We start from the raw sequence: 27,949 nt of genomic DNA on the forward strand, positions 1-27,949 counted from the left end.
ATAATATTAGAATATTAAAATTTGCTTAAACATAAGATTTATTACCACTCTTCCTCACAATAGATTTCTATTAGATTTTAAAGTATCCTTTAAACATCATACTGGGTTTTTTTTTTAACGGAAAACCCTTTAATTCATTATATAATATTAGATCTAAAATATTTATTTTTAATTCTAGAAAATACAAATTTGTCAAAATAAACTGATCTCTTAAAAAAAAAAAAAAAAAAAAAAAAAAGTTTTATCTGTTAATGGTGAGGGATGGTCTTTTTTTACTTACGTTATAGAGCAATTTTTAAGAAAAAGATGGGGTAATCTACGTGATCGATACCGAAAAGTAGTGAAAGAAAGGCAACATCCCAACGATCCTACAGCCTGTAAGAAGAAAGTTTGGAAATACAGTAAAATTCTGACGTTTCTAACGTCGTCACTTAACCACGAAAACCTCAAGTATGATCTATATAATNTTTACATGTGTACTTATTGTAAGTAAAATGTTTATAAGTTTATAATAAATTATTTTTTCTCATAAAATGATTTCATTATTGTTTCGCGACCCTCAGGTTGAGAAACGCTGCCTTAAACAAATATTTATATAAATTCATTCGAAACTTGGATATGTATCAAAAATATTGTGACATTTATGATAAAATAATATACTGTATTGGGTTGAACGGAAAGTTTTTGCTTATCTTTAACAAGTTTCATTATTAAAACGTAGATGTGTGATTTAATTATAATAGTCGTAAAATTTAACACATTATTGCTAATTAGAAACTGTATTTGTTTAGAGGCTTATTTTACCATTCCAGCGTATTTTTTTCACTGTGTACGCAGTTCGAAATTTGAAGCATCGTTCGAACTCCGAAGCAAACTTTTATGGAATTTGTCGTTCGAATTATGAAGCTAGAGTCATTCGAAGTACAAAGTACCATTTTATTAATTACGTGTATAGAGCGTACAAAGCAGTGATATAAACAGTACGGTAAGCAATATTTCAGAAATAAAAATTCATTAATCATTAATTAAATTAATAATTCTGTTATACAAGGGTTGAGACCCTAGCGTAATGTTTTTGTAAGCATCCTATGTAACGCATCGTAATGATTACCGCATACCCACCCAGCCATATCTGCGTCGTGTAGTTTATACATAACCACTCAGTAGCGGGTCTAGTTGGATGCAGGAGCTGCAATTTTCATGGGCCATTGGAGGGCCACTAACACTAGCAAAAAACAATTGTGATTTTTAAACTTTTTTGGAAGAAACTTTGCGTTTATTTTATAGTATAAGAAGGAAACTTCATTGTAAAATTAATTCTCAATTTTTATAACATTTGTACATTTCTGGTCAAAAGCTATTATTAAAAATTCATTTATTTAATTTTTGTTATGATTCCTTCTAAAATATTTACAATTTTTAATATAATATTTATTATTTTTTTTTATTCACTGTTCTTCCGCAAATTTTTTGTTGAAGCAACATTATTACGTGTTAATTTATCTGAACTGAAAGTAATGATTTAGATAAATCAGTTTAATTCATAGTTAACGATAATTTTATCAAAAATTCAAAAAAGATAATTAAAAAAAATTAATTTTCAAAATGTAAAATTATAAAATAAAACAAAGTATTTCCGTATGCCATGAAAATTGTAATATAAATCCGAAAATAATTTCATCCAGATGAGAAACCTATTTCTTTCAGCTGTATCAAATTAACGGAAGTTGTTACAAAATGTGAAAAAAATTGAAAGAAATGATTTTAAAAAATATAATCCTCTATTATAATCAATCTTTAGTCATTGTTTTACTTCTATAAATAATTCGAAAATAGCTGTTTTTGATAAAAACACCTACATATTGTATTCACAAAGTCATTTCTCATCACAGCAGATTTCAATTGATAATAAATGATGAACAGATGGACTTTCTAAGAAGAATACTTTATTATCACACGAATAAAAAAAGAACGTCATAAGATGATAAATATAATCAGATATAAAAACTACAATGTAATATAATAAGATTTGAATGAAATTAAAATTTTACGTAATGTACAGTACAGTTCAGTACAGTACATACGATTGATTATCGAAGCGTCCAAAGCTTACGAAAAAACTAATGACATATATTCGAGAAGTAAATGATAAATTATAGTAATATAATCTCATAAATTAAAAAAAATCAAGCCAAAAAACTTCGAGAATATAAGGGACAAGGAGACAAAATTTATTTTTTTATTAAAATAACTGATGTCCCTGAATAATATTGTACAGTACAAATTATTTAATAAAATATCAACAATGTATAACTTCCAAGTTTTCTTTTTATTAGAAAAAAAATATATTTTATTTGCACTTATTGCTACTGCCAAAAGTGAAAACATTTCATAATTTAAGCCTGTAGTTTTGTTTTACTTAGGAATAATATAGCATTTTTTAATAATTTAATTTTCAGTAATAAAATTGTAATTTATTTTTGACGTTAAAATCGATTTACTTCACCCGATTTTTAAAAGAAAAATACGTTTTAGAAAAAAGATTGCATTTTATAAGCTTTTACTATAGTGAGTAAGTCGTAAGAGTGACCAGAAAATGGCCTTCTACAGTGTCGTTACTTTTATATCTAGGGCTTTGATAGTACCAACGTACAGGCGCCTCTGGTGGCAAATATAAGTAGATGGCCTCAGTTCTCTCAGGGCGGAAAGAGGCCTAGGGCCTCTCAGAACTGTATCCAGAAAATAATAAAAGTATACGCAGTTTTTCAATTGCGTATGCTTTTGTTATTGCCATTTGTTGTCGAATTCGCTACTGTAAATTCAGATTGATTGCATTTTAAAATTTTATTTATTCTTCCGAATGTGCCGAGATAATACTTTTTCTTTTAACTCATTCCATTCTGCGGCCATTAAAGATGTCCCCTTTTCATGCTTATCAGAATAAGCTAGCCTACAACGAGGAAAAGGTGAGGGGCAGGTCTTGCATATCCGAATCAAACCACCCATGAAAATTTATGAAGTTCCTACCCAGACAGGAAAATTAATTCTCTATACTTGAAGACGCGCTTTGTAACGGCGTGCTAAATTAATAAAAGGGCGCGTTGTCTTGTAAAGCGGCTTTTATACAGCTGAATAAGTAAACGTGAATAAATGACGTAGCTGTTTCTTTTGAAATAAACAAACCAATGACGTAGTCTGTTTCAAACGAAACAGACTACGTCATTGGTTTGCTTATTTCGCTGTATTAAAGACGCTTTACAAGGTAACGCGTCCAAAGTAATGCAAAAATCGCAATTCATTATAATATTAGAATATTAAAATTTGCTTAAACATAAGATTTATTACCACTCTTCCTCACAATAGATTTCTATTAGATTTTAAAGTATCCTTTAAACATCATACTGGGTTTTTTTTTTAACGGAAAACCCTTTAATTCATTATATAATATTAGATCTAAAATATTTATTTTTAATTCTAGAAAATACAAATTTGTCAAAATAAACTGATCTCTTAAAAAAAAAAAAAAAAAAAAATGTTATCGGGAAGTAATCTAGTAGAGGGGGATATGTGCGATGACGTCACGCTACAGATGACGTTTCGTCAACTATAATGGCGTCTGAACCTTCTTGACAATTATGTAAGTGAAAGTTTGTTATGAATATTCTAAAGTTATTGGCTTTCTGAAATTATTTGTGGCTCGTTATAGCTTAGTACGTTAATTATGTAATCATTTCGTTTATTCTGGAAGTTAAGTTTTTCGACATTTCTTCTTGTAAGTGAAACTCTAGTGATGACTGACGTCATTACTTTCCTTCGAAAATTTCGATATTTCCTACATTAGTTATATTTAGTTAAGAATAAACCTGTAAAAATTCTTAATTATATTTATTGATTAAATGCACATTTCTATCGTCGTTTTTATTCTCAATGCCGATGTAAAGCCGTTAATGGTTAATTGGATTTGTATGGAGGATTAAACGTAAGGAGGTAGAATCAGCTGACGAATTTTTTTTCCCAGATTTAATTACTTAAGTAATTCTGAACATTTTAATTGAAAATTTCTTTATTAATTAATATCTACAAATGTTAGTAGTAATGTATAAATATCTAATTGCTGAAGGTTAAAATCTCTGATTTTTATGTTTTATGAGAATTTTAGCTTTTGAAGTATTGAAATTTTAACCTTGACATCATTTATTTTGTGTGTGTGTGTCATAGTTTACTGCTTTTTCATAAAATACTGGAAACTGACATTCACACAATACATAACGATTTGTATAGGGTAACATTATGAAAAAAATTAATTTAATCATGGACTGTTTACTTGGTAGATGATTGCACGATTGCTTGTGGCAGTTGACAACTGTGTTCCCATCGTCGACAGCCTTGCGAGTGTGGCGACTATGAAAGGATGAGCGAGCTCTATAATAGGCATTTTGTAGAAAATGCACTCCTGAAAAATAGACCTGACAATGCCTCACTATGTGGTCAACTATCAAAAAGGGTGTTGTGCACTAATTTTTCCCATCACCATGAGTGAGGTAATCTGTTGTTCTTGCAGGTCATTGAGGATGGGATCATCTTATGATCCCATCCTCAATGACCTGCTCCAATGAACTAATTATGCGTGGATTTTGGCTTACATTGTCGGCTACTGGGAGTGATGGCAAGAAGTGTCCATCCTATGTCTCCGAAAAAAAAAAAATAGAAAAAAATGCTGCATGTACAGATTGCAAATAATTACCAAATATAAAGATCAATTAAATGACAAAATTCAAGATAATTGCCATGAAAGAAAAATATTTATAAAATTGTTTAAATTGGTAAAATAAGCCATTGACTATCTTTTAATGTAATAATTATGACATCAGCTACAATTTTATGTCATTTCTGAGTGAGCAAACAGCTTTACTAATGCTGCAGTTTGTAAACACTATTTTTTGTTTTAATCAAATATTTAAAGTGTAAATCACTTAAAACAACCTCCAGCAGCTACAGTAAAATGACATTTTGAAGCAATGCATTCATAAGTTCTAGTTTCTAAAGCAGACTTATCTAGATTTTACTACTGTTTTGTTTATTGACATTATCATTAACTTTACTAATATTTACACTTACAACTAAACCTTTTCAAGATAAAGTTTTACTGAGATAGAAAAAAATTTTGTTTTTCTTTTATGATTATTCAATTCACAGATTTATGTCTGAGATTGACACCTCTCTTTCAGTCTTTCTCTTTGATATTATAGTATATTTATAAAAGGTTGATCAAGTGAATTAAGTTGTTTTAAATATAGAAGGTAAATGTTTACTTTGCTACTCAATGATTTCTATCAAAAACATTTTTTGAATTTCAATAGCATTTGCAGTAACAAGAATACTTAGTTATAAATATTTGTAAAAAATGTATATAATGGATGATGTGTGTACATATATCTGTATATACATACCATCCATTTTCATAAAATACCATAAGGCAATATTTGAAATAATCTGTTTGAACATTGATACATGTAACACAGTTTATTCTGATACTGTTGTAAGCATTTAAAAATAGTGTTTAGATCGTTTAGCCATTTCAAATTATGTAAAGAGAATATATTTTATACTAGAATATTGAAAACAAATACAGTAAAGTCCAGAAACTTGACTCTCAATAACTCAACATTCCGGAAACTTGTTGTGTTCAAAAAAAGTGTAATTTAATTGAAACCTAATGTAACACTAGGATCAAATAAGTTATCATTCTTCACTGGCAACACTTGTTAATAGCATCAATCCCACATATCAACAAAGAATATAACCCTTTTTCCTAAAGTGATTTCTCAAAATGCCATGATGTAAATGTCACTAACTCAAAAGTAGCCATTGAATAGTGAATATTTTTGAAATTAAAATTTAACTATAAATAGAAGTATTATTTGTAGATAGTAAGTATATGGATTTACACACACAATACCTTGTAATACACATGATAAGATATTATCTGCAGGTAAATTTTTACATCTCTTGTAGTACAGTAATTATCGTATATTACATTGTACTGTAGTTTTCTTTTACTCTGAATGTGTTAAGAGATTTTTTAATAGATTAATATGTAATAATGTATTATAAGTTATGAATAACCCACTTCTGAGTCTATAAAACTCATCATTTTGGTAACTTGTTGCCTTCTCAGTCCACATTAAGTTGAGTTTGTGGGACCTCTACTGTATCTTATTTAATTTATTTTGAGTAAGTTATGTAAAGAATAAAACATTCCATATTTTGATAATACTGTTCTAAATAAATTACTCCTCATTATGTATGAGTCCAGTGCCCATTGTAGTCTAATAGAAATGCTGTGGCCAAGCAGTGCTGAACGTCCAGTGTACATGTTTTCACGATGAAAATGTCAGCTACAACCTCTCTAATGTCTTTTATCAACTTTCTCTGTCTTCTTCTGTTAAAAGTACTTTGGATGAACTTGTATAAAGCTTCATTACACTATTTCTTAATGTCATCAAACCACAAACTGATGTCTTCCTCTTTTTATCCCTTCCATGCTTCCAAAAGTTACTGTCTTGATCCCTCTCTTAATTCTGCAGATGTGTTCATAGAGGTTTAGCTACCTATATACAGTAGAATCTCATTTTAACTGATCATGAAACAATGGATTTCTCGGAATAACTGTTTTTTTCCCCCAGGTTCCATCAAATCAATGAATTTTACCTCCTTTTTAGTGTTTCTAATGTTTAGTAGAAAAAATCCACTACTAGGAATAATATTTTTTTTTTAGCCCCATTGTAAACTTTGCATTTTCTCAACATTTAGTTAATATTTGGGTGTTTTTGTAAATTTATAGAGTGTAATGATGTACAGTACTTGTTATATCTTGGATATCTTATTTACTATATATCTTGATATTTAAAATTGAAAAATTTTACGGAGAGTTGTCAGGCTGATACAATTGAGGAGTAGCCACCTAGTTAACATTCTGCTGCTGGTCCAAGTATAGTGCCACTATTTAGAGGCTATCAAGTCTTTCCAAGTTGTGAAGACTTTCTGACAAGTTTTGGCATAAACAAACAAGCTCTACATGACATTGCTAATACTAAGCAGTTTTATATTCAATAGATAGAAAAGTGGCATCGAAACAAACCAAGATGGATATGTTTTTTAATGAATCATGAAGACAAGTGGAGTGCTAATGAGCATACATAATTTGTCACTTTTTGTGCTTACAGTACAGTTTTTTTGTACACACAACATAATATACAATCTTCTAACATATGTGTTTATATAGAATATAGAATAAAGAATAAAGGTTTCAAGAGACTGAATAATTTCAAATACTGGTATTTCTTATATGTAGGGATTAAAAAAAAACAAATTTTTGAGTAATGGATATTTTCCTGGGTGTACAGGAAATCCATAGTTTGTGATATAATGGATTTTTGGAACAATAGATGATTCTCAGCAGCCTGAGTGATCCATTAAAATGAGATTCTTATCTATTAATTTTTGTAATAATGTCTTTTTTGATTGGATTCTTTTGTAGATTTCACTTTTTACTTTGTTTTGCCAATTTATTCAATATCTTCCCATAGCATTTTCTTTCAAAGTTGTATTTTTGTTTCTTGATGCATCATCTATATTTCACAGCCACATAATATGCAGAAAATACATGTATCCAGGGTTTATATCATTTGTCCTTAAGGAATCAAAATAAATTACTGTTTGAAGTTAAACTTATTTTCAGAATTATAGAGAAGTAAAAAATTTTAGACAACTAATATTCTTATTGTCAAATTGATAACCAAAATATCAGCATGCTTAAAAAATTATTTTTCTTCTCAATACATTCATAATTATGATGTAAAAAAATTTAATGTTTGGCTTTCTATCAGTCATTATGATATGCTAAGAATCTGAAAGGACAGATTAATTGGCAAAACAAAACAAAGTAATCATTTAATTATAAATGGAAATTCATTTTTATTGATAAAATGTCCATGATATAATGTTTGAGAAAATTCTAATTTAAAAATATATAAAACTAAAAGAACTTTTAGTTTTATATATTTTCTAATAAAAGAACTTTTATTAGAAAATATATGCTTTGTTTTGTTTTTTGAACTGGTCTTTTTGATGAATTAACATCTAATCCATTAAAAATTGACAAAAAATCATTTACCAGATTTTTTCTTTTAGAGAGGATATCAAAGCTCACATATAAATTCTGTAATATTGTTGTTATACAAGAATTCATATATAAACATTTCCCCCCCATATATCAAATAAATTGTGTTGAGTAATGATGTTCTAAAAGCTGCTCAAATATCAAATGTATCTATAGAAAAAGTGTACTATTATTAATTCAGAAATATGGATTTTTGTATTTAATTTAAATACAGTTTTATATTAACATTATCAATAGCAAGTGTGAGATGACAAGAGAGAGTTATGTTTAAATTACATTTGTTAATTTAACTAAATATTTGTTAACTGCTTTTTTAGAATCTAAATCACTTACTATTTCAATTTATTATTATTATTTCCATTATATTAAGTTCTAGAATTTTGAAGGTTGATTCATTTACTTTGTATACTAACTCAAGACTTTTTTCCTTTGATATTTTAATTTATATATTAATAATTAAAAATGAAGAGTTACAGTTTACATACCAGTAAATGTATAAATTTAATTGATAATTCTTTAATATAAACTATATGCAAAATTAAAAATGATAATGATATATTGAAAGTTTACAAGTTTCAAGTAATGAAAATAAAGTGTAACATTTAGTCTTCCAAAGAAAACAGTTGTGAGAGTGATCAGATTTATTCAGATTACTCTAATCAGCTGCAACTGATTTATTTTGATTGATTATAAATTATTGAGAAGCTTAATGGACCAGTTGAATAAAAAGTAGTAAATACTTTTATTACAATTTTTCTAGCGTTTACTAGAAGTTTGATGAATAAAAGTTAGTAAATGCTTTTACTAACAGTAAAAGGTAGTAAAAGTAAAAGCTTGGTTTTATTCATTTTGATTATAAGACTAGTAAATGCTTATAAATCTGTGAATAAAAATAAGTAAAAGCTTCCTTTTTTAAGTAAATACTTCAAAACATTGAAGTTAGCTCTACAGCTACCTTTAAAACACAAGTAAAAGGTTTCATATTCATATATTTTCAATTTTCAACATAGAGAAAATGGCTTTGTTGTATCCAACAATGTTGTCAAGAAAAACTAAGCAGTATAGACCCAGAAACAATACGATAACTGCCAATTTCAGGAAATTATATCGATTTGATGAAGAGAATGTGGAGTGGATTGCCAACCACTTTCTTGGTTGTAAAAATGAGACAATTGGGAGGTGCCCTTTCCTCTAAAACTAAAATGATGATATTTCTAAGATACATTTCTGATCTGGGATTTCAGACAGGAGTCGCAAACGACATTGGCATTTACCCAAGCACTGTCAGCAAGACTATTAAACTGGTAAATTTGAAAGTTTTGCACTATTATTTACAGAAAACTAAGTTACAGAACATTTATTGCTATTTAGGTAACTGACTGCATTATTGCAAAGGCAGGGGACTGGATAAGGTTTCCGAAAACATTTAGTGAAAACGATTCTCGATTCCAAAGTTTATTGGAGCACTTGACTGCACACACGTGTGAATCTTGAAACCTGGCCTTCCTGGGGATGAATTTGTCAACAGGAAAGGAGTTTCGACAATAAATGTTCAGGTCACATGCAATGCCAACAAGTGGTTTACTAATGTAGATGCGTGTTGGCCTGGATGTGTTCATGACAGTCGAATTTGGAAATGCAGTGCAGAATGTAAAGTTATGATGAAGTCCAAAGATGTACTTCTATTCAGAGATGCTGGCTATGGTATTGCGCCCTGGCTGTTGACGCCCTACAATGACTTTAAGACTGTCGAAGAACACTTTAACAAAGTGTTTACAAAGGAATGTGTTATTATTGAATGTTGTTTTGGGCAGGTGAAATGCAGGTTTCCTATTTTGGCCTATATAATGAGAGTTGCGCTCGATCGAGTACCTTCTTTAATCATTGTTATTTTGTTTTCCACAACAAATCAAAATACTTAAATGATTTCCCTGAAATATTGCAGAAACACAATGATTCAGACGATGATACATGTGAGGAAAGTGAGGCTCAAATTCAAAAATGAGGAAAAGACGTCAGGAAAACTATCGCTGACATTTTGTACTCTAATCAATAAACTCTCTTTATATAAGGATTCATTTTGTGGTTTTATTTGGATTCATGTATAGAAATTTCAATGTGTAAAAAAGTAGTATTTTTAATGAAGAAAAAATTTTGCATAGAAAATACACAACTTTATTTCATACATAAACAAAAATACTTTTTTAAATTTAACAATTTTCAGAGTAAATAATATTTAATAGTCACATTATTTTTAAATTAATTTTGTAACAAATACTTTAATTTTAAGAAAGTAAATTCTTTTGTGTTATAAATTGCAGTCAGTATAATCTTGTTTTAAACAGCATGATATACATGACTATTTTTAGAAGTCAAGGATATTTTTAACTCTTTAAATTAGTTGGTCTACATGTGGATAATAAACAATCCTTGTATTAAAATTGTGGAATATATATATACAGTAGAACCTCGATTATCCGGACTAATTGAGGATGAAGGTAGTCCGGATAAGGAAAAATCCGGATAATCGAAACGAATACTTTAATTTGTCTTTTAATGATAATACAATACGTTTTCTTTTCGATGACATATCGGTAATATTAAAAGTAAATACTGTATTTAAATCGTGATCAAATGTTCAAGAAACAAACGTTCGTATTGAATTTGGATTACTACTAACCAACGCTAACAGACTACCTATTGTTTAAAAGGCCCTCTGGTGGCGCAAGAAGACGGATTTTATAAAATAAAAAGCAGTTGAAACTGCATTTTTATGAATAAAAATTTGACAAACTATTTATCGTTTTATGACGAGTAAAATTTTTTCGTCGCGTTTGCGGCTTTTAAGTAATGCATAAACCTTCGAGGCGCGAGGCCCTTCGGACCGCGAGGCATAGGCGGTGGCCCACGTCGTCCATGCCTTACGCCGCCCTTGGTCATAGAAATGATGTAATTTGAATATAAATTATTTATAAATACGTATGTCAAGTTATATTTTTATTACTACGTAAAATATATTTAAGAGTTTACGACCACTGTGCCGGGTGAGACGTTGTTGAAACAAAAAAAGTTATGCATTCCATCACGTACATAAACAGTGTCGTAATTTGCCAAGTGCAAATCAGCAAATTTGTAAAATTTTTGTTTATTTTGAACAATCCGGATAATCGAAAATCCGGATAATGGAGGTTCTACTGTATATATATAATTGATTTTTAAAATAAAGCTTATTTATTTTTCTTGAAATATTTGTTATTAATATTCTTCACATATATATGTAGTTTTATGCATATTTTTATATCACAATTGAGTGTTTTTGATTTTGAAGTTGACCAAAGAATGAGGCTGTAGTAAGACTAAATGCACAAATAAATAAATCCCTCATTTGCTATAAATTTATTGGTAATGACAATTGACATTTTTGATGTTTAAATAAGAATAATTTTAATTCTAATAAATATCTGTTTCAAATTATACATAAAGTATAAGTATAAACATTCTAATAATCTGAGTTTTGATTAAGGTCAAATGATCTGTCTGATTATATCAGGCTAAAAGTTTGGAAAGGAGTAAAGCATGGCTGAATGTCAAAGGGAACAAATTTTCATAGGGTTAAAAAATATATTTATATAAGTTATTTAAACATTTATCACTAATAAGACTACATTTATAAATTAAAAGACTAATATAATTATATTTACATAGTGATCACTGATTTTAATACAGTACACAATGTGAATAAAATAAAAGTAAAGATTTGTTGCTTGCTATGACAATTTAATATTTTGACAACCTAAAGAGTATATTAAGAAACACACAAAATTTTCATATTTATTCCGTTATAAAAATATTTAATGAAATTTAAGACACGTATATAAATTGTATTCATTTCAAGTATGTTCTTCTGATTGTTCTGATAATTCGGAACCTGAAGGCAATAAAAATACGGTTGGTGAGGGTGATTCATTAAGTTGCCCCTTCTTCATCTGTATGCATTCCAGCTGTTCAAGAAGCACCAATTGTTGTAACTCACTATTTGATAAGAATTTAGTTTCCTCTGTTTCTGGAAGAATACATTTTCTTTCTTTACATTTCCAGAGAATGGAAGAGGTATGGAAGATATAAAAGACTGCTCTTCAGCCCTTTCATCCTTCTCATCATCAAACTCATTTAGGTATGACTGCTGGGGCCTGGCGATGTGCCTACAGACTGTGCATCTATAATTTAAAAAAAATTAATTATTTGCTAGTCGAAAGTAACACAGCAAAAAAACCTTCATCAGCCGATGATTTGTTATCCTAAATCAGGACAAATTCATAACTTTATTGTTTACTTACCTGCAATACAATTTACAATTGGATTCATCTCTCCATCCAGCAAATTAAAAATCACCTTTTCCCATTCTTTTAGCACAATTGGGTTATTCCCAGTTTGTTTCAGATCTGTCTTTTTTTTTTAAGTCTGTTTTCATGTTCAGCTTCTTTATGAGTTGTTTTTTTATTCATCTCAATTGCATGATTTGTCTTCAGTACTTCAATCATTTGTTGAAGGATTATTTCTTTTCTTCTTTTAATAGCAGGAACCTGTGACTTGTTTAATAATAATCTATGTTTTTTAAAAAACATTTGCAAAGATTAGCTGGCTTCCTTCTTCACATGATGACACTATTTTGATAGTGTTGCCAGTATTTACTTTTAAGTGTAAGCATTTACTAATAAGTAAAAGTAAACTTTTATTCACACAAAAAAGTAAGTACTTTTACTAATTACTTTTAAGCATTTACTACTTTTTATTCAACCTGCTCAATGTTATAATAATGGTTAACAATGATGATTTTTCTTATTAGTTTTCTTTTTCTTAATTACAATTTTTCTTAAGTTGTAGTTGTGTTGCATAATGATGGTTTTAGATGTCTATAAGAATTTAATAATTTTGTTGTAAATAACAATAATTAGTTAATAGTCTGTTTATATATATACATACACACACAAACGTGTATGTGTATATATATGTGTGTGTGTGTGCGTGCACGTATGTGTAAATTTTTTATTAGAAAGTTTAATCTTGTAAACAGAATGATTGATGACTAATAAAATAGAAGTGAAAAGACTTCCTAAACAAGACATTCAGTAGTTTTTGTTCTGAATAATCCATAATAAATCATAGAAAAATTTTCCATCAAATATAATCCATTTGAGTTTATATCAAATTGCAGACATTGACAAAATACAACTTTTTGCTCTAAATTAGCAGATTAATTAATAAATGAAAAAAAAATATATATATATTTGATTGGACAAACTTTTAAATATTAAATTTGTGTAGTTAATTAATATACTGGAACTTTTCAATAGAGACTAACACAAGCAAAAAGCACCTTTATTACTTGCTTCAGCAACATTTATTTTGAATAAAAAAATGTTTTCTGTCACATATAGATAGGGTGATCATCCTGTCCCTGATTTTCAGGGACTGTTTTCATTATTGACCCCTTGTCCCCAGCAAGGAAGTGTCCTCGGAATGGAGTCTTGTCCTCGTTTTTTCATTTCCTTGAGATTACTGTAATATTAGAATTGCTAGAGGACTTGTCCAATGTCTTTAGCATTCCCAAGTAATTTTTTTAAACAAAGTAACCAATTTTTTGAGGAAATGCCAAAAAGGAGCCAAATTTTAAAATGAGAACAAGAAATTGTTTGTGATATTGTCAGTGTTTTCAATTCTTTTAGTAGTGTCTTGCCCTGTATGTCATATTTTTCTTGTTAGCAGTAGAGTTGTGCCTACCTGTCTAACTCATTTTAGGAGAAAATGTTTGAATTGAAATAACATGACTTCCAGGGAAAACTGAAAGTTCATATATAGTTAAATTGGGCCTCCTGCCACTAAGCTTTCCATATCTGATCTCAACTTTCATCTATCTAACTCTGTTTTCGAGATTCAGACAGACAGATTGATGACAGTGGGAATTTATAGATTAACAATTTTTTCAAAAGCCCAACAAAAAATATAACTAAAGTGCACCAAAAGTAAATACAGTAGCTATAAACCTTATTGTCAGAGTTATTTGATTAAAGCAAATGAACTCAATTAAAATTAAATGTTCTGGTCTCAGTAATGCATATGTACAGTACAGTACAGTACCCAATTTGACAGTACTTATACATGTAGGCTGCTACTATGTACTGTATCCTAAAAAGTGACATGGGTCTCTGGATTTGTGAAAAAAATCTGGTCAGTCTAATATAGAGGCCTTCAAATAAAAAGCCTTTACTTGAAGAAGGCTTCTATATGCAACTGAAAACATTTTTAATTCAAAATAAATGTTGCTGGAGTAAGTAAGGAAATGTTTTTTTTTGCATGTATCAATGTCTGTTAAATTTGTTGTTACATTGTTAATTTTTTACCATATGTTAAATTTCAGTTCAGTCTGAAATTTTGTTAAAACACCTTGTTAAATTGGTATCCTGTATTTTACACAATAAAAATACCCATTATGGGTTTGGTCTGACATATCCAGACAGACCATTTCCTGAAAATTTCCTAATTCCTGAGGTTTCTGGTGGTCCAGATTTGATCTCAGGTGCCCAGATCAGTAGGCTGCCATCTTAATTGCTCAGCCATAAAGCTTTCACTAGTGTTAGCTTGTGATTATATAGATTAATAACAACCTATTTATTATTTAGTGTGATATAAACAAAAAACTATTAGTTTCACTTCTGTAATATTAATAAACTAAACTATATATTGTCCTTGTATGCTAGTTGTTTTTGAAATTTTTAATAAATGATTAAACATTTTTAACTTTTATGTTTAATATGTATATTATATGTTGTATCTTTGTTGTTAAATGTGCATTGTTTTTTGCCCCTTTAAATAAATGCTTATAACTCCCTGCATTTTTCATTTTATTATATTACATTTTCATACTTCTCATTTAACATGTTTTAATTTTTAATATTTTTTCCTTTTAAATCAATCTAAAATATGGTTAATATCAAAAAATTTTTATCTATAGAATATGCTGTATCTTTTTGAATGCTGTTTTTCCAATAACAGAAGAACTTCAGCTCATGCTCAATTTAGGTATGTTCCTTCACTTGATGAAAATACCAGATAATTATCTATTAAAAAAAAGTAATAGTTTTTAATAAATCTGTTTGATTAAAATTTCTTATATAGTTTTAACTCATTATAATAATCAAATGATAATGTCAGTTGATTATTGAGCTATAACCTTACTAGTAAATTATTTACCTATCTATCTATATTTCAATTCTAATTATTAAATTTTTCATACAAGATGGTTACTTAATTAACTTTAGTCCAAAGTATCCCATAATATCTATATACAGGTAACCCCGTATAACACGGTAGTTACGTTCCAAAAAATTGCCGTGTTATGCGAATCCGTGTTATACGAAACAAAGAACTAATACGAAAAGGAGGGTTAGGTTCCAAAAATTAAAAAAACATGCTAGTATATTTTCATAATTAAGATAAATATCTTCATTAAAATTTTTTTAAGTGATACATATTAATATAAATTAAACAATGTTTTCTTCGTCATCACTAAAAACACTATTAATTAACTGAGAGCGTTTTCTTTTTGCAAGTTATCCTTATCCTCTGAGCATTTTTCTGCATTATCTTCAGATCCATGGTTTACCTTTTGCAAAATGTATGTAATTTTAGATTGCTTGCTTCTAGTTAAAAGGTCTTTATAAATTTCCTTATATGGTGCTAAGCACTTATGAAGAATAAAGCAAGTATGGAATAAGGGAAAAACATTCGGCAACATCAGAAGCAGAAGCGTTGCGATCTGGCAACACTGAAACAAGTTTCGAGACGGACCACGTGTATCGACAGAAGGCGAGAAGAGAAAATTTACATACTTAAGTACTAATAGTTCACGAAAATAATAATTTTCGTGCACTATTATTACTTAAGTATGTAAAAATTTATTACATTTCCTGTTGTACGAGGGTTTTACCCAATTCTCGAACCGTGTCAGAGTGAATCCGTGCTATAAAAGTACCGTGTTATACGGGGGATGGTACCAATTCTCGAACCGTGTTAGAGCGAATCCGTGCTATAGAAGTGCCGTGTTATACGGGGGTTACCTGTATTTAATTAGATAGATTGTAGCTTGATTTACTATATGATTTGTGGTTTAAAAATTACAGAAAAAAGTCAAGAAAAGCAAAATTATATGAAAATAACAAATAGCTTTTATTAAATTATATGGAAAATATTGAGTGGGATAGTTGTACTACTCAGAAGAATAAAACATATTACAAATTGGATATATTAGTAGGATAACATTTTTATTATGAAGATCAGTATTGTATGTGTTATAATTATCTTATTTTGCAAAATATATATTACATTGAGTTATCAATATTATCCTTTGTAAGAAATGACACTGCAGATAAATCTAAAAACAGAAAATGTTAATAAACATCAATAAACCTTTCTTGTTTCATAATAAAACTGTTTTAAGACAATTCACATAAAATAAAATTTTATTCTTCCTTTTGTTTGAATCCAAAAATGAAATGTAAATTGTCTGTTTTATCACAATCACAAAGAAACTTTAATTGTTTATAAGTGTTTTTTGTTTTGAATTTTGGACTATTATTAATAATCATTAGTAGTTTTGGCTATTTGATGACTTAGAGTAAAAAACAATTCAACCAAACTCTGTTAATCAAAAAACATTTCTCTAGTGATAAGTTATTGTAATCTGTCTGTCAAATACAAAAACTGAATAAAATGCAATATATGATACACATGATAATGATATAAAATTACCTATGCACTTGGAAACATCATTACTAAAAATAACAATTTTCTCATTAACATTAAAATTATAAGTTTGTTGCAACAATACATCAGAATATAACAATGTAAAACACTGAACTGGTACTAGATCATTTTCCAAAATTCATAAATAACTTCATAAATTTATTCCTAGAGTTATCATTGTCAAAACTAACTTGATGATTAAAAAAGATCAGAAATTGATAAATAATGTCATTTTTTTAAAGTACAGTAATAGTTTATGAAGAGTAAAATATTATTTTTTGACATATAATTTACACATTATTTGTTATATTTACAAATATATTAAAAATATTGTTTACTAACAGACTTCATCATTTCAAGTATTTTTAAAGTCAAAATTCATATTTCATTTTTTGTTATGAAATTATATAAAACTTGGCACTAGTTTAGTAATAAATTGAGGAACAAAACTGCTTACTTTAGGAAACCAGAAATAATTTGAGTAGGACTGAAAGTGTGTAAAAATAAAGTATTTTTTGGTTTCCTGTAGCAAACAGCTTTATTTTTCAACTTATATTTTAAGAATAAGGATTGAATATTGTTTTGTTTCATTAGATAATTAACAGTATAAAAGATTATAGAATAATTACCACACTCAAATAGTAACTGCAGAGAAAAATATGCAGTTTAAAATAGTGACCATATTTTATATAACAGCAGTTTCTTGCTGATAAAAATGTAGTAGTAAAATATCATTGAATTGACTTTAAAGTTTTTTTTTTAGATCATATGCTCTTTTTTAATTAATAATGAATTTTACCAACCATTAATAATATGGTTGAATTTAATCTCCATGTAAAAAGCACTTTTAATATGAATGTATAAATGTTATAATTTTTTTATTTCATATAGCATTATATAAAGTATAACTTCATTTGTTTTAAATCATAGGCTATTTTGGAAAGCATTTTTCAAATATGAAAATAAAATTAGATTTGCAATAATTTGATGATTAATCAGCTGCTTCAGTTGTTTAGCAAAGCTGCTAAAAATTAAATTTCTTAAACTTTCAGATGCTCTTTATTTCATAATTAATTTTTCATTAGCAATCTTTCTTTTCTATGACATTTTTCCTAGTTCAAAAATTTCTTAGAGAACATTCTTAAGTAAATCTTCAGTAAGTTATCACCTGTAGAATGACTAACATTTTCAATCCTTTGTCTAGATCTTCATCAGTCAACTGTTCTAAAATCAGAATGCTTTGAACATTTATCCTTTTTTTTTTTTATAATAAATTAGTACAGAAAAATGTAATCAAGCTATTTACTCTTTTGACTACTATGTAATATACCTACTCTTTACTCTTGTATCTAAACTACATTTAGACACAAGCATAGAGTAGTAATAAGAATTTAGAAAAAGACAAACATTTTAATTGAAAAAAGAAAAATATTCTTGCATACAAGTATTTGAAGTTATATGATTCCTTTTATAGCCATAGAAGAATATACTTGCATTTAGTGGGGAAAAATCCATAAAAGTAGCTATTATAGTAAGTATTCTATAGTTATTGGTTATCACCATTGCATATGGATTCTATACTAATGAGTAAGTTACTAGTGCAAAGTTAACTATTGAAAGATACTGGAAATTTGTAATTCCATAAAATTTATTTTTCTGAAGTTCATTTAAGTTTGATAAGGAAATTTGATAAATTGTTTATCTGAGTGGCAGTTTTGTTTTTCATATATAAGGAAGGAGAATAACAACATAAAAAAAACTGAACAGGATTAACAAAAAACTAAAACACTTTTTTTTATCTTTTAATCTAGATTAAAAAAATGTACACTGTTTTACCAAAATATTACTAGAATAATACTTCACTCATCTAAAGTGAAGCAGTTTTGTTACCGATATCATGGTGTAATATCAAACTTTCAAAGGCCAGTATAAAATATTTATTATAGAAATTATTTTTCTGCAGGAATTTTACTTAAAATTGTTTTGAAAGAGATTTAAATAGCAATTATCATATGATGATGATCTTCCAATATCTGGTAATAAAATATATAAAGGGGGGAAAAATGTCTTTTTTCAGGAGGAAAAATCTGCAAGTTTTACATATCTAGTTAGAACATTATTTTGTAAATTTTATTCTATTGAAAAAGCACCAATCAGTAGATAAAATAGACCTAAGCAATAACAGATTTAATTTGAAAGATTTTGGGAAAAATTTCTTTCTCTATTTCACTTGCCTAGTTAAATAATACTTACTAATCTGGTTATTGGGAATTAATATTCTGTTTAGATAGATATTTTTAATACGAATTCTGTAAAATATTCTTATATAACTGTAATTTAATTGAGCTGTTGTCAGATTTTAATCTTTCTCAGATTGTTATCAAATATAAAATAAACAACAGTGTTAATAAAAAAGTTTTAATAAAGAACACAACATATAAAAATGGAATATAAAGAAACTCATTAAAAAAATACAAATAGTTGCATACATTTGATACTGTAATAAAATAAAAATAGTATGTTGTAAACAATTACAGGAAGAAAATTTTTAATTAAGTATTAGCATAGTCATAATAATTATTGTAATTAAGTAACAAATTTATGTAAGTTAATATTAAAATATATTAATGTTGAAAATGTGTAATTTTTTTTATCAAGTATATTTGAAATTATGTATATTTCTGAAATGAGTGATTTAAAAATACTGCTGATATCTTCAAACTACATTTTTTGTTAATATTTATTATAATTGAAAATTACAGTTTAGTATTTATATTTTACATAACAGAGGAATTGAGCCCAAATGTTTTATTTTCTAGGGCCATTGTGTTTTAAGGTTTTTTCTTATTTAGAGGTGTTTTTGTTAAAAGGACTGAAAATCTGCATCTTCCATTCAAAATTAATCTCCATTTAAAAACAGATTTTTCCAATGCTTAATGTTGCTTATATCAGCAGGTCCCAGCTGAAAATGGCATCTATGTTTTGATGTGTTAAAAATAATCATTAAATTATTATATCACAGGTAACTTAATCATCTTAATAAGTTTGTCAATTATTATATGAGAAAATTGTTAATAAGAGAGAATTATAAAGCAAATGTTAGCAAATTAAGGCTGTGACACACTATGTGATTTTTGTGGGAGACATGTCATGAGGTGACAGAAAAACCTGTTTTTTTTGGCAGGGAGAGAGCAATTATTGTGGAGTCAAATTGCTTTAACTTTTGGGAGGCAAGAAGTCTTCTGTTGCTTGCTGTAACCAATGAGCTCACATAGATTTATCACATGAGTACAACCCTTGTTTACAACACAAAAATAAAAATGGAGGACAGTCACTCGTCGACGGTTGATAGGACACAATGTTTAATTTTATTAAATTCAATTGTAAAAACCGATTTATGGTATAACCACACTATTAAAGAATATCACAACGAAGTACTGTCAGTTACATGCTTTTTCACTGTACTGTTAGCAAAATTTTAAGATCACCAAGTAGAATTGTCAATTGTATGGCTTCAGCATCTTGTCTCCTGGTGTGTCTGAACATCACTTAATGTAAATAGGTTTTTGCCACTCAGACATGTCTCTGGGGTGAGAAATTGTCTAGTGTGTTACAGCCTAAGTATGTAGATGAGCATGCAGTGACATTAGACATGTGACATCACATTTAGTGCTTAAAATTGCAAAAGGAGAACTAAACTGCAATTTCTAGCAGACACTGAATGTGACAAATAAATGATTAGTTTTAGAAAAACTGTCTTTATAAGATAGATTGGCTAATTAAATATATAAAGTAGTTTAAATTAAAAGTAGTTGATTAAATTTCCATCTAGTATTAGAATTAATTCTCATTATTAAATTTAATAAAAGATGGCAACTTAATTGCCTATCTTTAATCCAAATTATTTATATTTAATTAGCCAAGTTATAGTGTGATAAACCAGTGTTATCATTTGATTTTTAAGTACAGTTTTTATTGTAATGCTATTATTTGTATAAAGTTATAAAAATATTTAGCAATTTTATTGTTGTTTCATAATTCCTGTTTGATAACAAAATTCAAACAAACAGAACTATTAAGTTGTCAGATTAAACTATAGGAAAGCTGAAATAATGTAATTCCTTTTTATTTTAACTTTGAAGAAGTTAGAAGATATTTTAACTTTTTGTTATGCACTGAAATTAATATTACAATATTTTTTACCAGTTTATTTTATTGTTCCATCATTAATTAATCATCATACAGTTTTATTTATATTATAAGGATTCTTTTGAGATTTGGTAGCAACATCTTTGTTTAAAAACTTTTTTCTATTCAGAAATATGTGATAATTAACAATTTATATTAAATGTGTCGTCTTTCCTTAGCTGCTCTTATATTTATATCATTGAAATGGTGAAACTCTAGAAAACGTTGTTTTATTTTTATAACAAATAGATTATTTATTGTTAGTTTCAAAATTCTGCATTTTTTTTCCTGTACAACAAGTTAGAGATAATTTATTTAAAGTGATCACATTTGAAAACAGCTAGTGTTAGATTAGAAAATTTGAAAGTGTTCTTATTAAAAAGTTCTTGGCTCTTATATATGACTATTTCAGTACTGTGAATAAAATTTGCTTACTATATTTGGATGAACTTAAATCTGTTGAAGCAGTGATATCAGTTAAGCAAGATGATTTATCAGGCAATCTTTTAGATAACAACTACAATAGTTAAGTTTGTCTTGCAGATTCTATTTGTATTATATTTTAATCTGTTTTTCTTCAAAGATTATTTTAATATCAATAAATATAAAACAACAGGATTTAATGTAATAATATAGAATAGTCTAAATGGGGATTCCAAAACTGTGGTCCATGAACGACAGTTTTGTAACCACTAATGGTTTTGGGGTCTGCATATGCATTTTCTAAAATCTTTTGTCTTGTTACTTAGCAAATATATAAAAATATTAATTAAAGCTAAATTTTAAATGTGATAAATTTGTATTTTTAAATTTTTTAAAAATAAAATAGTTAGTATTATTTATTAAATTTTATAATTTATTAAAATTCTATTGTTTTAACAAAACTTTTCAAACTAATGCAATCAAAAACCATCAAAAAATAACAAAAGATGCTTTAGATGCTTTTTATTGTAGTTTATTTATATAATTAATGGCTAAAAGCTAACAGCTGAAAATAGGAGTCTGCCAAAATATATTTTTTATTAAAGGATCTTTGATCTTTCAAAGTTTTGGAACCACTGATCTAAATCATTTATTAGAAAGTCAGATTTGTGAAGGAAACTTGTTTTAGCAGTAATTTTAAATTTAAAACTGATGTTTTTTGAGTAATTTGATAATGGAAAATGTTTTTGTCATTGAATAAAAACAATTTTGTTAAGTTTTGTAGCTACAGTAGAGCGTCGTTTATCCGAAAGTCGGTTATCCGAAAGAATTCCAATAGACAAATTTGAATTTTTGCCAATGCTGTGGCGCTGTAATCTTTGGCTATGTCTTCGGCTACTCAAATATTTTATGTTTTTGATACTAAATTAACTTCTGAAGTATAATTTTTTATTGTTTTTATATTTTTCAATATATTTATTTTGTTCGTACAAAATAAAAAAATAATTTTTAACGATACAATNATTATATAATAAAATTGTGGTATAGAACTGCGATACAGAATAAAAAAGTACAGAACTGCGGCTCCCATGCATTTTGCAAAACCTACATTTTGGCTCCCACTGAACTTTTGCTTGCCCACCCCTGCAATATAGATTATTAAACAATCAATTTACAAGGTCTGTTCAAAAAGTATCGGACCTTTGGTCGGCAAAAATAAATTTATTGACTTTGAGGTACAAAACCCTAATCCCCTTCAAAGTAGTCTATCTTGGTAATGTATACACTTCTCCCAGCGTTCCTGCCATTGCTGAAAGCACTGCTGGAACGCATTTTCTGGAATGGCCATCAGCCGGTCCGTCGCATTTCGCACGATGTCTTCTCTCGACTAAATTCGTGTTCCTTTTAGCAGCATTTTCAGCTTGGGAAATAGCCAAAAGTCACACGGAGCCATGTGGGGAGATTACAGAGCGTGACGAACCACAGGAGTGTTGTGTTTGGCGACGAAAGCCTGAATCAGATGCGCAGAATGGGTGGATGCGTTATCACGATGGAGCTGCCAAGTTTTGATCGACCACAGATCCGGTCGTTTGCGTCGCACTGTATCGGAAAGACGACGAAGGACCTCCTGGTAGTACGCCTTTGCGATGGTTTGGCCTTGTGGTGCGTACTCACGACACACCACCCCACGAGAGTCGAAAAAACTGTCAACATGACCTTTGATATTGCTGCGGCCTTGCCGCGCTTTTTTTTGGCCTCGAGGATCGTCCCCAAAAGCCTGCTGAATCTTGCGAATGATTTACACTCGGGTATTGGCAAGGTTTTTGGCAAAATTTGATGTAATACCGCTGCTCGCGTTGTTCAGTCATTTTTCAGCTTAGTGGAATCCAACGAGAGCGCTCTACATGACCTCACTCATAGGCCGATTGCCAACGACTGACGCTTCCTGCAGGCGGGAAAAAATTCAGAGATGTGCATGACTGTCCCCTCCACAACTCCACCAAAGGAGGCCTCTCGCACATCATTGGTTTATGCGGAAAAAAATAAGGTCCGATACTTTTTGAACAGACCTTGTATTTACTGGAATATACTGAAAACATATAAATTGCTCAACATGAATAGAATAAACAGTTTTATTCTTACTCAGCATATATGGTCAACTTGCATTAATATGAATTTCTAGGGAACAGTAGTCAATATGAATTTTTGATAAAGTGAACTAAAAATTTTCAAGATCAAGGTCAAACTTGTATAATTTAGGGAGTTAAGGCTTAATAGGTAATCAAAATCTATAAGTTTATTTAGTAAATTAATTCAAATTATTATAAAGTTTGATAAAATTAAATTTATTTACAACGAGCAATGATTTATTGTGATCAATTTGCTGACGATCACGCCAAAATATTATATTGTAAAAAAGGGAAGGCACTGAGGTCGGTGTTATGTGTGCGTTTTCTCTACTTCTAAGAAAGGGCTTTAACATCCAACAAGTGCTTGATTTACGAGATGCGCTCAGCTTCGTCACCGAGTGTAATTACTTCCGTTTCAACCAGAAAATCTATTTACAAAAGCAAGGGGTTCCTATGGGCTCCCCTTTATCTGCTATCCTGGCAGAACTTATTATGAGAGAGATCGAGCACAGAACGTTCAATTCCCCGCTTGCCATCCACTATCCGAGGCTGTATTTGCGTTACGTTGACGACATCCTCATAGCGTGGGAAGACACAGATGAGACGTTCCTCATCTTTATGCAGCAACTGTCAAGCATATATCCTTCCATCAATTTCTCTTGGGAAAAAGAAAGCGATGCGGCAATAACGTTCTTAGACCTGCATATAAGTAAGTCTTCGGAAGGACTACAATTCTCGGTTCATCACAAGTCCAGCATAGCTCCACATATTATACCAGCAGAGGCTTTTCAGCCTTCTCGATATGTCAATGCTGCCATTGCCGCTCTCGTTAGAAGGGCTTACTTACTATCATCTTCGCAAGAGCTGGTAAACATGGAGTTAGACAACATAAGTTTGGGGGTACGCACTGCTGGCTTTTCACGTGCAAAATTTACGCACGTGCTCAATATGGTAAAGAAATCACTGTTTCCAAGTACCACATTATGCAGCAAAAGAGAATTTTCAATGGTACAAACATCGTTGCCATACCTGGGACCCCTCTCTATACGTATCTGCAGAATCTTTAAGCAGCACGGCCTTATACTACCACTAACCCCACTTCCAAACCTACGCAAACTCATTTGTAATGATAGGGACAAATTTTCCACGCTTGAGAAGTCGGGGGTCTATGCTGTACCTCTGGAAAACCTTACAACGGGAGTAAATGCAAGATATGTCGGGGCCACTACTAGAATGCTTGCCAGCCGACTAGAAGAGCACCAAAACGATGTTGCGAGGGGTAGACACACCACCGAGCTCGCAAGAAAAGTACTTGAGCAGGGTTACAACCCGCTATGGTCCCAAGCGGTTATGCTCAAGAGCTGTAAGGATCGAAAAATCGTATTTATATGGGAGTCTCTTCTTACTACCACCTTGGACACGTGCAACATTCCAACTCTCGAGCTGCCCAGTGTATGGGTCACACTATACAAGCAATTAAGTAAAAATTAGCATTCTCCAGAATGCGTACAGTGTGTGTCTAGATCTGCGCATGCGCGTATTCGCACATCATGGAGCTTTCTGCTCGTTCGTTTTTCGAACATTTTTGAATATTTCTATCGTGTTCCTAACGACTTTTACTAAAGTTTCATCTTAAATTTAAGCGTTCTATTCCAAATCGGATTATTTCCGTTTAATTCTTTCGATAATTCGCCTGATGACGACGGCTATATGTTCGTCGAAAGTACTAGCGAATAAAAAACGCACACATAACGCCGACCTCAGTGCCTTCCCTTTTTTACAATATAATATTTTGGCGTGATCGTCAGCAAATTGATCATATATTTTGTTAATTTATTAAATAAAATAAATGATAAGGAATATTATTCAAATTATGAATTAAATATCTCTAATTGTATTATTACACTTTATTCTTTGTGTAAAAGACTTAGAAGTTTTAATAGAAGTTATTGTTTAGGATGCTTCACATGAAAACATAAAGCTATCTTTGCCAAATCCGACTTGTACTTGATTTTGGCTTTCCAACAACTTACTGTTAGTTATTTTTTTACAGAAAGTGAGTTTTTTTAAAAATAAACCTTTTCCTTATATAATATATATTTATCTTATTTAAATATGTTTTGAGAATTTAATATGATACAAACAGCACATTTCCTGATTTGAAACAAAAAGATAAATTATAAAATTCAAAGTTCGAAGAACATCTCTGCTTCACCTGTTACGTATTATGAACTTGTGGGTGTTCACATGTTGAATTGAATCTGATTTCTCCAATTTTCAAGGTGTCACATGGCTTAACCAATGGAAACATTAGTTTACCAAGATAAAGAGTACATACCTTCAAAGTATTTATCAAAATAGATAATATGATGAAAGTTATCATTTTCTTATCAGTGACTAAAACATATTTGATTATTATCTATTATTAAAACAAGTAAAATGCTAAGCTAAATAAAAGTAATATCTGAGTTATAAAAATATATAGTTTCTACAAACTTTGTGTTGACGATAGTTTTTTGAAAGATAATGCTGTACAAAAATATTTATCATAAAAACAAATGTGTGCAAAGATTTTAAATTTGAAATCAAATATTACTATATTAATTTTTAGGGTTTATAACTGTTTATTAATAATAATTTCAAAATATATTTTTGTTTGTTTTTAAATGCAGCTAACTATAGCAGTTATAAATATCAAGATGTGTGTATTAGAGTATTCAATATAACATTCACTCACTCATTGACACGAAATGTTTGCCTTTAGGTGGACTTACCAAAAAAAAAACGAAAGGAGTATGGTTGAAAGAACATTAAATATATTACCAGAATAACCTCAGAATTTCAAAATAAAAATAAAAAAAAAACTTAAGTACTATGATGTGTCAATTTTTTTCTCACTGCTCTTAGAGTGCCATAGCATCTGAGCAATTAATTTATTTAAGCATGCTTGCCTATTTATAAAACTTCTATTAATTTAAATTTTATTTGAAACTATTAATTTAAAAATATTTTTTTGTCTTTCCATTGATTATTAGATTTTTAATTACTTGAAGTTATTTAATCTTTAAATATAAAACTGATATTATTTATGAGAACATACTGTAAAATGCAACCTAGTTATGGAAGACATAGCAAAGCTATGAGGTTGGACATTAAAAATGTTTGGGATTAATATCAAATGATGATGATTAAGAATTTCTGTTGTATTTTATTATAGTTTTAGTTGATTAAAATTGAAACTTTAGTTTGGAAAAGAAGTATCCATTATTATAATTTGTTATTGACATTAAACCAAACCTAATTTTTGTATTATCTTGATCAATGCTTGCATTTGAATTGAGAAACAAAAATGATTTCATCATCAAATAATTATTTCTCTAGATTTTGTGTTGAAATTGGGAAATCAAGTTCATGTTATGTGATTAGTAGGAAAGTTGGTGACTTTTTATTTTCTGTTCAATATGATAATGTAACCTTTGTATTATTATATATGTAATCTTTGATAAATTAGAACCATTATATAAAAAAGTGTTGTTTAATATAAACATTTAAATTTTATGGAATGGCATTTTGTTGTGAGACAAGTCGTTGTAATTCTATTATTTACAGTTTTATTTATAAAACTAAATGTATTTTCTATGTATTTTTAGATGTAGTTTAAATCTGTGCTGTTAAAATAATAATAATGAGAGTTATTAAAGACAAAAGGATGTAAAATTTTGATTTTTCTAATGAAATTTGGATAATATAATTATTCAACATATTTAATATAGGACCAAACAAGAAATGCAAATATATATCTGCTGTAACACTTACTGCATATAGTATTGAAGGATAGTATTGATCCTAGTTAATATAGAAACCATTGTTGCTGTAATTATTATTATTATTATTATTATTATTAAACCAACCAACTGGTTGTCACTTTATAAATCTGATATTAAGTAGTAACTAAAAAGAACATATTTATTTTAATAAATAGTTTGCTATTAATTTAAGATTATTGAATATCACATTTATCTTTTGGTTTCATAATTTTTCAAGTTTTATTAAATTTCAGATTTACATACCAGCAGACAATTTTATAAATATTGATTGATTTTGAGAAAATTTTTATGATTATTACTTTTTTCTGTATTTAATTATTGTGTAAATAAACTTAATCTTTATATGAATAAACATTTTCTGCATTTCTAAATTTCCCTTTATTTAGAAATCCAGGAAG

General features: G+C 28.8%; 1 protein-coding gene across 5 annotated transcripts in view; it reads left to right on the top strand.

Annotated features, from left to right (window-relative positions):
- Window positions 1-3,520: 3,520 nt before the first annotated feature.
- LOC111623391 (ectonucleoside triphosphate diphosphohydrolase 5-like) overlaps window positions 3,521-27,949 on the top strand; it is a 71,577-nt gene continuing 47,148 nt past the window's right edge. The window contains exons 1-3 of one of the 5 annotated variants that reach the window (XM_023365949.1): window positions 3,521-3,637; window positions 15,195-15,262; window positions 19,804-20,006. The gene's annotated coding sequence lies outside the window, so the exon portion shown is untranslated. Of the gene's footprint in view, window positions 3,773-15,194; window positions 15,263-19,803; window positions 20,007-27,949 lie in introns of all 5 variants that reach the window. The other 4 variants (XM_023365946.1, XM_023365947.1, XM_023365951.1 and 1 more) reach the window with 4 other exon arrangements.

The sequence above is a fragment of the Centruroides sculpturatus genome, unplaced genomic scaffold (assembly GCF_000671375.1).
Source record: "Centruroides sculpturatus isolate CEXI.00-Female unplaced genomic scaffold, Cexi_2.0 scaffold314, whole genome shotgun sequence".
Taxonomy (NCBI): domain Eukaryota; kingdom Metazoa; phylum Arthropoda; class Arachnida; order Scorpiones; family Buthidae; genus Centruroides; species Centruroides sculpturatus.